Raw genomic sequence first — 12,821 nt, forward strand, 5'->3', positions numbered from 1 at the left:
AGCATGCCTAAGGCACGCTCACACAGATGAGCATGGACCCTGGGCATCTTTCTTTTGGTGTTTTTCAGAGTCAGTAGAAAGGCCTCTTTAGTGTCCTAAGTTTTCATAACTGTGACCTTAATTGCCTACCATCTGTAAGCTGTTAGTGTCTTAACGACCGTTTCACACGTGCATGTTCATTAATTGTTTATGGTTCATTGAACCCTTGTGCAATGTGATTTTCTGGGAAAAAAATCTCATTTTTTCTGTCATAGTTGAAGTGTACCTATGATGAAAATTACAGGCCTCTCATCTTTTTAAGTGGAAGAACTTACACAATTGGTGGCTGACTAAATACTTTTTTGCCCCATATGAGATGTAACACATAGATTACACACAGGTGGACTAATGTGACTTCTGAAGGTAATTGGTTGCACCAGTGTAATTTAATTTAAGAAGTAATTTTTTTCATTTCACTTCACAAATTTGGACTATTTTGAGTTTGTTCATTCCATGAAATCCAAATAAAAATCAATTTAAATTACAGGTTATAATGCAACAAAATAGGAAAAACGCCAATGGGAATTAATACTTTTGCATGGCACTGTAAACCCTTACTACATGAGACGAAAGGTTCCTAGTGGACTGACAAAATATGACTTATACACTTAGATATACTTATAAAAGGACACTTATCATGAATACATTTTAAGACCGGTCTCACATTAATCATTTTCTTTTCACACAAACCGCCGCCCATTTGGAATAAGAAATCATGAATGTATTTACGTGTTAATGCTGTTCACTGTTTCTCTGTCGGAACTAGCCTTCCTTCAGAAGAATGTTGGTTTGGCCTTTAAGTGGCATGCTTGTAAGGCTCTGGTGTCCAAAAGGGGGATCCCCACTTTTCCATCTTCTTACGTCTGTTCCCTCTGGACGATGCTCCTATGGTGATGGTTAGCCAGCCGTGTCAACGGTTCCCCTCGGTGATGAGATTAGTATTATACAGTGATTTGAAACTCATAGTCGGATGGCATGGTTTGCAGTGTAGTATGATGATCCCACTTCAATTCGCTTTTCTCGATATCTGACTTAGGGCAGCTAAACAGCCGTACCAGTGATTGTCTGGGAAGAGCAACCTGGCAATTTTCTCTTATGACTCCTAAAACCACATTCATATCTTAACAAAATCACTTTCATTATTTTTCATATCGTATGCACAACATATTGGAAGAACACTTGACAGATAAAGGGGTATCCTTTCCAAGTTACAGTATTTTGTCCATGCAGCTTTTAATTAACCTCTTGAAGCTAGGGGGCACTATTTTTATGTTTGGAAAAATAACATTCCCAAAGTAAATGGCCTATTTCTCCGGACCAGATGCTAGAATATGCATATAATTGACGGATTAGGATAGAAAACACTCTAAAGTTTCCAAAACTTTCAAAATATTGTCTGTGAGTATAACAGAACTGATATTGCAGGCGAAACCCTGTGGAAAATCAAACCAGGAAGTGGCTTCTATATTGAAAACTCCATGTTCCATAGCCTGCCTTTGCTCCATTTAAAGGGATATCAACCAGATTCATTTTCCTATCGCTTCCCAAGTTGTCAACAGTCTTTAGACATAGTTTCAGGCTTTTATTTTGAAAAATTAGCGAGAAAGATAACATCGCATCATTGTATGGCCGGGTGCCAGCAGCGTTCTGTTTGCGCAACAGAGTTTGGGCAGCCATTGCCTTTCCCTCTCCTACTGAAAAAGAGAGTTGCGGTTGATATATTATCGATTATATATTTTAAAAACAACCTGAGGATTGATTATAAAAAAACGTTTGACATGTTTCTGTGGACATTACGGATACTATTTGGAATTTGTCTGCGTTGTCGTGACCGCTCTTTCTGAACATAACGTGCCAAACAAATGGAGGTATTTTGGATATAAAAATAATCTTTATGGAACAAAATAAACATTTATTGTGTAACTGGGAGTCTCGTGAGTGAGAACATCCAAAGATCATCAAAGGTAAACGATTAATTTGATCATTTTTCTGATTTTCGTGACCAAGCTACTTGATGCTAGAACCCTTTTGGAACCCTTTTTTTCTAAGAGTGTAGGCCTATTCATGAGGATGCATGAATGGCTTGATAATCAAGGTTGGAGCTGAAGTTACTAGGAACAAAAATAGAAATGCATCATGCTACAATTTCAAAGATTTAATGAGATACAGCTCATATAAGGAAATCCCTCAATTAAAATATATTCATTTGCCCCTAATCTATGGATTTTTCATGACTGGGAATACAGATATGCATCTGTTGGTTACAGATACCTTAAAAAAAAGAAACTAGGGGTGTGGATCAGAAAACCAGTCAGTATCTGGTGCATAGAGTTGATCAGACTGTTGATTGTGGCCTGATGAATGTTGTCCCACTCCTCTTCAATGGCTGTGCGAAGTTGCTGGATATTGGTGGGTTCATGACTCTCCTGTGAGGATCAGAATGGGTCAGATCAGAATGGGGAGGGGGGAGCTGCTGAATATCAGTAACCAGGCCTCTCTCTCTCTCCCAAAGAGGGGAGAGGTGGAGCTGCTGGATGGTCGACCGTTCACACCCTGTTGTAAATAAAAAGAGAGCGAGACTCTTCTTTCTCTTTCTCCTTTGTCCTCAAAAAGTGGATAATGGAACAGTAATTCTAACATAAAGAATGGGGGAATGGTCAGTTGGGAGATGTATGAAACTAATGTCATATTGTTATCATTTTGTGATGTCATTAAAAAAAAGGTGCTCAAGTACTCTCCATCACTTAAGGTCCGCCTCAATATATCAATAGATAGACCAGAAGAGGGGCGATAAAACTCACAGTGTGCATTAATTAACAACACAACACCGGAGAGTCTCAGTAGCCTATGCCTCAATATGTACTGAGAACAAAATAAGTTGTGGATGATGTACCAAAAAACTGTATGTTTGTATCTCAGTCTTTTAAAACCCTTGTTTTCAATGAGCATCGTTTTTATACCATGATATTTGTTCACAGAAGCAAAACCGGGCTCCATATTTTCTAAATGTTTTAAATTACATTTTTTTCTGTTCTTTATTTTCACTCCATATACAAACGTATATATACAAACAACAACATACAGACACCCACAAACAATGACTACATCTCATCTTCCCAGACCCAAGCTGTATCAATTTGTTTTTCCTCGGTCGCCCATGGTATTTCAATAGTAAATCAGACGATTTTTCCATTGTGTTAATTATGGCGGATTCATTGGATTCCATGGTTTTAGTATACGTTTTTTTCAAGATGAGTGATGAGAAGAGAATAGTCCAGCCCATTGGGTATCTCACTACATCCCCATATGCCATGTCTTGAAATATGCAGACAGATTAAAAGTACATGAACATTGTCATACCAGACTTTATAGCATTTCCAGAAATGAGGGATTATTTAGTCATTCTTAGAGTAGTTTTACACTTAAGACATGACTCTTCCGTTGTGCTGTAGAATTTGTGAATTTTGTATAAAGATTCGATACATTTGTTTCTACTGGATTAAGCGTACATTTTCGTGAACTGTAATTTTGTTAGCTAGTCGGCACCCCCTAACCCAGATGGCTTATGACCTGTTCATATGCTATGACAAAAATCTATAGAATAACAGGACATTAGCTGTAATACTGCAAAGTCAAAATGTATAGAATAGCAGAAAATGTGCTTTAAAAATACAAAATGTTTGGAATAGCATGATATTAGCTACAAAACTGCACATTTACTCTCTAACTAATGGCAATATGTGTAGAATTGCAGGAAATTAGCTGGGGAGGTGGACTTGCTCAGACCTTGTGGGAGGCCTTGTGAAACTGCGGTACTCCACTTGTCACAATGTCCATGTCATTTACATAAAACTGGAGAGAGCCTCAATATGCAGGGGCAATATGCAGGGACACCAAAGTAGCAGGGGCACCAAATGTCAAATTAAATTTACACTACCCCTGAGAAAGCTTCCAACTCGGGGCCAACCACTATGGGCTGGCAGCAGCCTACACAGATGTAACGCAGCACACACAGGTAGACGATCCCAGAGAGTCCCACGGTTAGACACAGGAGTAGGACACTGAGGTAAGACTGGGTAGGTGGGCCAGGTAGGCCAGATGGTATCTGGGTCAGGGGGAGTGAGATGTCGTCGTTGATGTCGAGGATGGGTGGAGGAAGGTTACTGTTTTGTGCTGTGAAAGGAGACATTTGTAGGGAGGGAAGGGAAGAAAGAGAGAGGGAGAGAGAATGGGTTGGGGTGAAATGAGAGAAACAGAGAGAGAATGAGAACAAGAGAGGAGTAGAAAGAGTAAATGAGAAAAGGAATAATAAAACAGATGTTTTGGTGATAAAATTAAAAAGTCCTAAAAGTTTGGGTAGGAGGTTAGAAATTGAAATCATTGGGGGTGGGGGGTGAGTGGGGAAACAGAGGAAGGAGACAAAGAGAGGGGAGGGATAATTAGAAAAGCGAGCAAGAGAGAAAAGGATGTGAAATTGAGGTTGGTGGTGAAGAGGTAACAAATAAAAAACAGACATTGAGGCACAGAAAAATAATTTGGGCAGGGACATGGGCTACTACATTATTATTTTAACAATTATCTAATGGTTAGTGTAGTAGATCAATTTTATTAGCATTACGTAATTAGAAAATGTGTGTGCTCTCACTGTTTCCACTGGCAGTATATCAGAGGAACAAAACGTACCAAATGGCACCCTTTTCCCTATATAGTGCCATACTATATGAGAAGTGGCCTGGTCCAAGATCTGTTAGTGCTATAATGCCAACCCCATTGCTGACTATCATTAGGAAAATCCCCCCCCCATCAAAAAAAAATGCATCATACTGATGTGACCAGTGACAATATCTTGAAAACTTTACTGCTGACATGCATAACATTTTGGGACTGTATTAACAGTGGAATAATGAAAAAAATACCAAACTATTGGTTTTTTATTCGTTTTTTTCCCTTTGAGTCAAACATGGTCGGCATGACAATGAGTAACAAGGAGTTCACATTATAGCACAAACAGACTGGCGCTGAGGCTATATTAGATGGCATGATAGCACAAACAGACTGGCACTCAGGCTATATTAGATGGCGTGATAGCACAAACAGACTGGCACCCAGGCTATATGAGATGGCACTGACATTTGGCACAGACAGACTGGCACTAAAGTTATAAGAGAGGCACAGACTCACCTGTATTAAATGGCAGAATCATCATCAGCATCAACCTCAACCCTTTAGACAACATCTTGGAGAAATACTTTTATCTATGCAGATATAAACATATTATCTTACAAATATTTAAACATATTAACATAGAACAAAAAAATAAAGGAGGACCGGAAGGCTGCTAAGGTACACAATAGTAGATTTTGGTAGACAGAAGATGCTCTTTGGTAAAAGGGGTAAATTGGTTATCATAAAGAAAGGAGGACCAAGGCACTCTTCATATAATTAATTAAAATACCCTTATTTGTATGGCATGTTCAACAGAAACAAAGTTTTAAAAATCCAACGCGTTTTGGCTGCATGGCCTTCATCAGGATGTACAAAGAAATGATAACACAATGTCCTCTTTTGAACAGCTTTTTCCAATCAGCCTTAATTAGAAGAGGGCGTGGTTACAAAATGGATTGGACAACACCTAATAAGCAATATTATACACATTAAAAAGTGAAATACTGTAAATATGTTCTCAACATTTTTTACTCCAAGCTAGAAGCATCAGAACACCTAGAAAGGTAGTTCTAACCTTAAATAAGACTGGGCAAAGTGCCAAGAAAAGGAAAGCAATCTATTCCATAGTACACTAGAACACAGCAAACATGGACAACAACAGTCTAAACATAGCTGAGGGCAAAAGAGCAAAAGGTCCACTAGATGACAGCAAATGGACCTATCACAACCCTATACAGGAAGGGTGAGAAATCCATATCTTCATTTAAACCAGGGTATTTTGTGGCCTGTAGTTTGTAAATCCAAAAACTTTCCCTTTGGTTTAACTGTTTAAAGATGGTCCCCTTTTCTAATAGAGGCCAGAATATGATCAATACCCCTAGCTTGTAGGGGGGCAGGATTGCCTTGGTGCAAGGCTATTCTCAACAAGTGACCTTTGACCTACTTCTAATAGAAGAATTTAAAATCTTTTTTGCAGGTGCATGGTGACAGTTGAACAAGATGAAGGAAAAAGGAAACCGCACACTGCTCTCTAGTATGACTCACAGCCTTCGTCAAAGCTATGACGAAGACTGGAGGCCGATACGTAAGCTTATTAAAGATCAGTGATACTATCAAAAGCAGTGTGCGGTTTCCTTTTTCCTTCGTCTAATAGAAGAATCTAAAAAGGACAGACAAGTAGTCCAAACAGAAATTGAAGAAGTAAAAAGGAAAATCACAGAACACAGTGACAATTCTAACAAAGCACACTGTGATGAGATCTTGAAAGAGAAAGTAGACACATTCACTCTGACATTGAAGCAAGACAAGCTAAGAACATTTCAGAAGAAATGAAGCAGACTACAGAGATGGCAAGGTCTTTGCCTGGAGAAAACCAATCCGCAAGAATTCAGAATCACATCTGCAGAGGAGACAGCCTATATCAGTTTATTTCAACTTTATGAGCAGTGACGATGAGGATCACCCCAGACACTCAGAGGCCAGCTCCATCCAAGATGTTTTAGACCAGGAAGAGGAGTCACGCAGGTTCTTCAAGAAGAGAGGGAGAGGACGCAGAAGAGGCCAACACGGAGGGGGAGGAAGAAATCAAGACTATCCAATCACACGGAGCAGGACCAGAACAAGGCTGTGATCAACATTTTTGGAGAACCCCTTTCTGATGATTGTGTAAGGGTCTTGTCTAAAGGAATGTCCTTTGCCCCACCCCCCCCACATACTTAACTAATGAATTCAATACAAAGGTTGACCTATTTTGTTTCTACCTGAATCTACGTCTGAAGGCCTGGTACATGCAAAACCAACTACAGACACCAGTGTCTCAGGTCAGGCAGTTTCCCTGCCTTCAAAAACACTTTTTAAGCCGAAGTTTACCTTTTGTCCCATCATCCAGAATGCCACACCAAATACATTTGCCAATAAGGTGAATTTTGATGTGGAGAATATGTTTAAGGGTAAAATTGACTCCAACCAAACACAATGTAATCTTTCTAAGACAGAGAGGGATGCAGTTCAACCATTGTCTAAAAATTAACAGATTGTGGTTAAAAAAGCAGACAAAGGTGGTGCTACAGTAGTGTGGAGTAAAGACAAATATGTGACAGAAGCCTACCATCAGTTAGACAATGATGAATTCTACCAATCTCTTACCTTCAACCCTACAGCGGACCTAAAAACTGAATTGAAAGGGATCCTCACAGAAAGTAATGAGAATGGTTACATTTCAGATAATGAGTTAAAATTTCTTTTCAATGTCAGTCTGGCTTCTTCCAAAAGTCCACAAAAATCTTGAAAATCCCCCAGGCAGACCAGTCATTAGTGGTAATGAAGGTCTGACCGAACCCATCTGAAAGTGCTTTGATTACTTTATTAAGCCTTTTCTGACATCACTCCCAGCCCACCTTCAAGATACCACAGATGTGTTGAACAAAATTAAGGAATTGAAGAATATACAGTTGATGTCAGAAGTTGGCATCATGAGGGAGAAAAATTACGTGGATATATTGAAGCAACATCTCAAGACATCAGTCAGGAAGTTAAAGCTTGGTCGCAAATGGGTCTTCCAAATGGTCAATGACACCAAGCATACTTCCAAAGTTGTGGCAAAATGGCGTAAGGACAACAAAGTCAAGGTAATGGAGTCGCCATCACAAAGCCATGACCTCAATCATACACACCTTAGCCAAGTACATTAAAACTCAGTTTTTCACAAATCCTGATATTTAATCTTAGTAAAAATTCCATCTTAGGTCAGTTAGGATCACCACTTTATTTTAAGAATGTGTAATGTCAGAATAATAGTAGAGAAAATGATTTATTTCAGCTTTTATTTCTTTCATCACATTCCCAGTGGGTCAGAAGTTTACATACACTCTATTAGTATTTGGTAGCATTGCCTTTAAATTGTTTAACTTGGGTCAAACATGTTGGGTAGCCTTCCACAAGCTTCACACAATAAGTTGGGTGAATTTTGGCCCATTCCTCCTGACAGAGCTGGTGTAACTGAGTCAGGTTTGTAGGCCTCCTTGCTCGCACACACTTTTTCAGTTCTGCCCACACATTTTCTATAGGATTGAGGTCATGTGATGGCCACTCCTTTGTGATGGCCACTCCATTACCTTGACTTTGTTGTCCTTACGCCATTTTGCCACAACTTTGGAAGTATGCTTGGTGTCATTGTCCATTTGGAAGACCCATTTGCAACCAAGCCTTAACATCCTGACGGATGTCTTGAGATGTTGCTTCAATATATCCACGTAATTTTTCTCCCTCATGATGCCATCTATGTTGTGAAGTGCATCAGTCCCTCCTGCAGCAAAGCACCCCCACAACATACTGCCACCCCCGTGCTTCACGGTTGGGATGGTGTTCTTCGGCTTGCAAGCTTCCCCCTTTTTCCTCCAAACATAACAATGGTCATTATGGCCAAACAGTTATATTTTTGTTTCATCAGTCCAGAGGACATTTTTCCAAAAAGTACAATCTTTGTCCCCATGTGCAGTTGCAAACTGGATTTTTTATGGCGGATTTGGAGCAATGGCTTCTTCCTTGCTGAGCGGCCTTTCAGGTTAAGTTGAAATAGGACTCGTTTTACTGTGGTCAAAGATACTTTTATACCTGCTTCCACAAGCATCTTCACAAGGTCCTTTACTGTTGTTCTGGGATTGATTTGCACTTTTCACAACAAAGTATGTTTATCTCTAGGAGACAGAACGTGTCTCCTTTCTGAGTGGTATGACGGCTGCGTGGTCCCATGGTTTTTATACTTGCGTACTATTGTTTGTACAGATGAACTTGGTACCTTCAGGTGTTTGGAAATTTTCCAAGCTGTTTAAAGGCACAGTCAACTTAGTGTATGTAAACATCTGACCCACTGGAATTATAATATATAATATAATGAATTATAAATTAAATAATCTGTCTGTAAACAATTGTTGGAAATATTACTTGTGTCATGCACAAAGTAGATGTCCTAACCAACTTGACAGAACTATAGTTTGTCAACAAGAAATTTGTGGAGTGGTTGAAAAACAGGTTTTAATGACTCCAACCTAAGTGTTTGTAAACTTCCGACTTCAACTGTAGGCACAGCTTCCTTTTTAGTCACCATGGGTGTGGAGTCTCTATACACCACCATTGAGCATGAACAAGGTTTGGCAGCTATGCACCATTCCTTGAGTACCCGATCTGAAACTGAGATGCCTCCTACAGAATTCATTGTCTCACTGACTGAATGGACTCTTAATCATAACATCTTCATCTTTCAGGACAGTATTTTTAAACAGGTCAAAGGGTGTGCCATACAGCCCTTCCTACGCTGGTTTGTACTTGGGTAAAAGGGAAAATGACTTCATTTTGGATCCTTCTAATAACCATTTCTTTGACCGGATTATATGGTGGGGACGCTATATTGATGATGTTTGCCTGTTCTGGTCCGGCTCAGAAGATTACCTTATTTCCTTCCACCAATACCTTAACAACATTAACCCTGACATCAAACTAGCTATGGAGTACAGCAAGGATAACATTCATTTTTTTGTAAAAAAGTCAAAGGTTGTTTGCACACGTCAATCTTTCAGAAGCCTACAGATGGGAATACCATTCTGAGGGCAGACATCTTTCACCCCCAAAAGGCTAAAAGAAAACACTCCATATGGCCAATTCCGAAGAGTCCGCAGAATTTGCGATCAGGAAACAGACTGCAGTGTCTAATCTGCTGAATTGGAGAATCGCTTCTTGAATCGGGGCTACAGCGCCCAGGTCCCAGGTCCTATAAGGGCAGGACGAATTGACAGAGAGAACTTGTTTGCAAATGGGAGTGCCTCGTTGATACATCAGCGAGAGTGTACTTTGTTACAAAGTATAGCACTAAGCAAAGAACATTCAAAATAATCATTAAAAATAATTGGGGAATCATCCAAATTGATACGCTGCTACGCCAAGTCTTCCCTGAGCCACCAGTCATAAGATTTAAGAGATGTTCTACCCTAAATGACAAATTAGTCCACAGTTATCTTCCTGGTGACTCTCAAAAAACTTGGCTTGACCACAAACTCAAGGGCTCTTTTAAGTGCAAAACCATTGCAGAAATGTTGCATTTTGTTGACACAGATTCTAAAATAGAGTATCACGTCAAGCATTTCATTAACTGCAAAACCGCTCATGTCATCTACAGATTGGAATGTCCACAGTGCAAGGTATTCCACAATGGACGGACAAAGAGACACCTTCAAGACCGCTTAGCGGAACGCAAGTATGCCATACGGGTAGGCAATGAAGACTACCCCATGGCAAGGCACTACAAGTCCTTACACCATGGCAACCCTGCCTCCCTACAAGCTATGGGTATTGATCATGTTCTGGCCTCAATTAGAAAAGGGGACCATCTTAAACGGCTAAACCAAAGGGAAAGTATTTTGGATTTACAAACTACAGGCCACTAAGTACCCTGATTTAAATAAATATTCCTTTTCTGTGAGGTCGTGATAGGTCCATTTGCTGTCATCTAGTGGACATTTTGCTCTATTGCCCTCAGTTATGTTTAGACTGTTGTTGTCCATGTTTGCTGTGTTCTAGTGTACTATGGAATAGATTGCTTTCCTTTTCTTGGCACTTTGCCCAGTCTTATTTAAGGTTAGAACTACCTTTCTAGGTGTTCTGATGCTTCTAGCTTGGAGTAAAAAATGTTGACAACATATCTACTGTATTTCCCTTTTTAATGTGTATAGTATTGCTTATTAGGTGTTGTCCAATCAATTTTGTAAGCACTCCCTCTTCTAATTAGGACTGATTGGAAAAAGCTGTTCAAAAGAGGACATTGTATTATCATTTCTTTGTACTTACTCCCTGACGAAGGCCATGCAGCCAAAACGCGTTGGATTTTTAAAACTTTGTTTCTGTTGAACATGTCTTACAAATAAAGGCATTTTAATTAATTATATGAAGAATGCCTTGGTCCTCCTTTCTTTTTGATATTTTATTAACATAGACCAATTACATCTGAAGAGATCAATATTTTTTCAAACACAAAATATTAATATTAAAAGGTATATAGATGTATTTATAGCTATGCAGATGTCTCGATCAATATAAAAAGGATATACTTATAAATATTGTTGGAAATCAAATATTAGAAATAGACCGTCTGAGACAGTCAGACCAATAGACATACATTATCAACAGCAAAATGTGTATATTAAAATACTCACAACAGCAAAAATAATCCGTTTTTTTGGTATCTTTTCCACTGTCTCTTCTGCTGTCACATCAATTCCACTTTCCACCTCGTTTCTAGAATCAAGGTAGCCTAGTCATGTAAATTGGTCCAATTAGTCCTCTTTTTTGCTTTGAGAAAAATCTACAAGAAATCTGCCCTCCAAGTGCTATAGCCTACCACATCAAGCCCTCACAATCTTCTACCCACCCTCGTTATCCACAAGAGCATTTTGTTGTATTTACCAACAGCACAGCTGCGCTTCACAGGCAAGAAAAGGCAAGGAGGAGGAGAGATATGGGTGTGAATAATTGAATACAAAGGACTAGTAATCTAGCATAAGTATTGGATTATGCCATACAGCCTCAGGGCGGATTTAAGTCCTCTATTCTTTTGCCTGCAGGTGGGCTGATGCATGGTTTTTCTCACCTCCTCCTCAAGGTACCTAAAATACTTTCGTTTTGTCTCTATAAGACTTAAGATCCACATTCATGTTAGCTGTAGCACATTTTAGCTGTGTACACAGTTCATTCATTTTATAGGCTACACACGTTGTACACTTTGTACACACTCAATTTTGATTCTCTGATAGCCTATAGTTACATACATGCATATCAGCCATTTGTAGTCTAATAGTGTGTGTCCACTCCACACCTGTTCCCAACATGGGAGCATCTATTCAAAGTTACATTTACAAGGAAGCATACAGAGCTTCCTACCCTTTAACTTATTCAACGCGCATACCAGAAAGAAAAACTCGGGTATGAATTCAATTTGAACTTTAATAGATGCCCCCCTGACTGCAACAACAGGGGGCTGCAGAAGTTCAACTTCCAAGGAACATGCATAGGCTATACCTTATTCAACATGCATAACTTACACAGAAAGAAAACATTTGAAAAATCTGATTGGTTCCCTTTCAGTAGAACATCACTATGGGGAGTTGGCGCTCTCGCGACATCCACTGAAGAACTACACTCACGCCTGACAAGACCAATGAAATCCGTGCCTCGCTGGAAGCCCCCACTTCCACAGGTGATAATGCTGAAGCTTGGATTCGTTCCATCAATTCTTCTGCTCTTCACCTCGAGCTGAGCGGCAACGATTCACACTACTAAAAAAAAAACGTTTTGGAACACGAGACTGTCTGACTTTGTGCCAACTAAACTATCCGTTTGTGGTCGAGCGTGCTCCCCCCTTTGGACGTGTTCCCCCTTTGGACGTGTTCCTCCTTTGGAGGTGTTCCCCCTTTGGACGTGTTCCCCCTTTGGACGTGTTCCTCCTTTGGACGTGTTCCCCCTTTGGACGTGTTCCCTCTTTGTACGATTTTGTATTTGTTCTCATAGTTTCCTAACCATAAACCAACCAGTTATTCTTTGGATTGCTTGGCTTGGCTATAAAAATGTGA

General features: G+C 39.7%; 1 long non-coding RNA gene across 1 annotated transcript; it reads right to left on the reverse strand.

The window, feature by feature from the left end:
• Nucleotides 1–3,660: 3,660 nt before the first annotated feature.
• Nucleotides 3,661–11,615, reverse strand: LOC135515344 (uncharacterized). Its single transcript, XR_010451794.1, has 3 exons — nucleotides 11,409–11,615; nucleotides 5,221–5,294; nucleotides 3,661–4,212 (listed from the first exon to the last, which is right to left on the reverse strand). It is a non-coding gene; the product is annotated as an uncharacterized LOC135515344 (long non-coding RNA).
• Between the last annotated feature and the right edge of the window lie 1,206 nt (nucleotides 11,616–12,821).

The sequence above is a fragment of the Oncorhynchus masou genome, chromosome 27 (assembly GCF_036934945.1).
Source record: "Oncorhynchus masou masou isolate Uvic2021 chromosome 27, UVic_Omas_1.1, whole genome shotgun sequence".
NCBI lineage: Eukaryota > Metazoa > Chordata > Actinopteri > Salmoniformes > Salmonidae > Oncorhynchus > Oncorhynchus masou.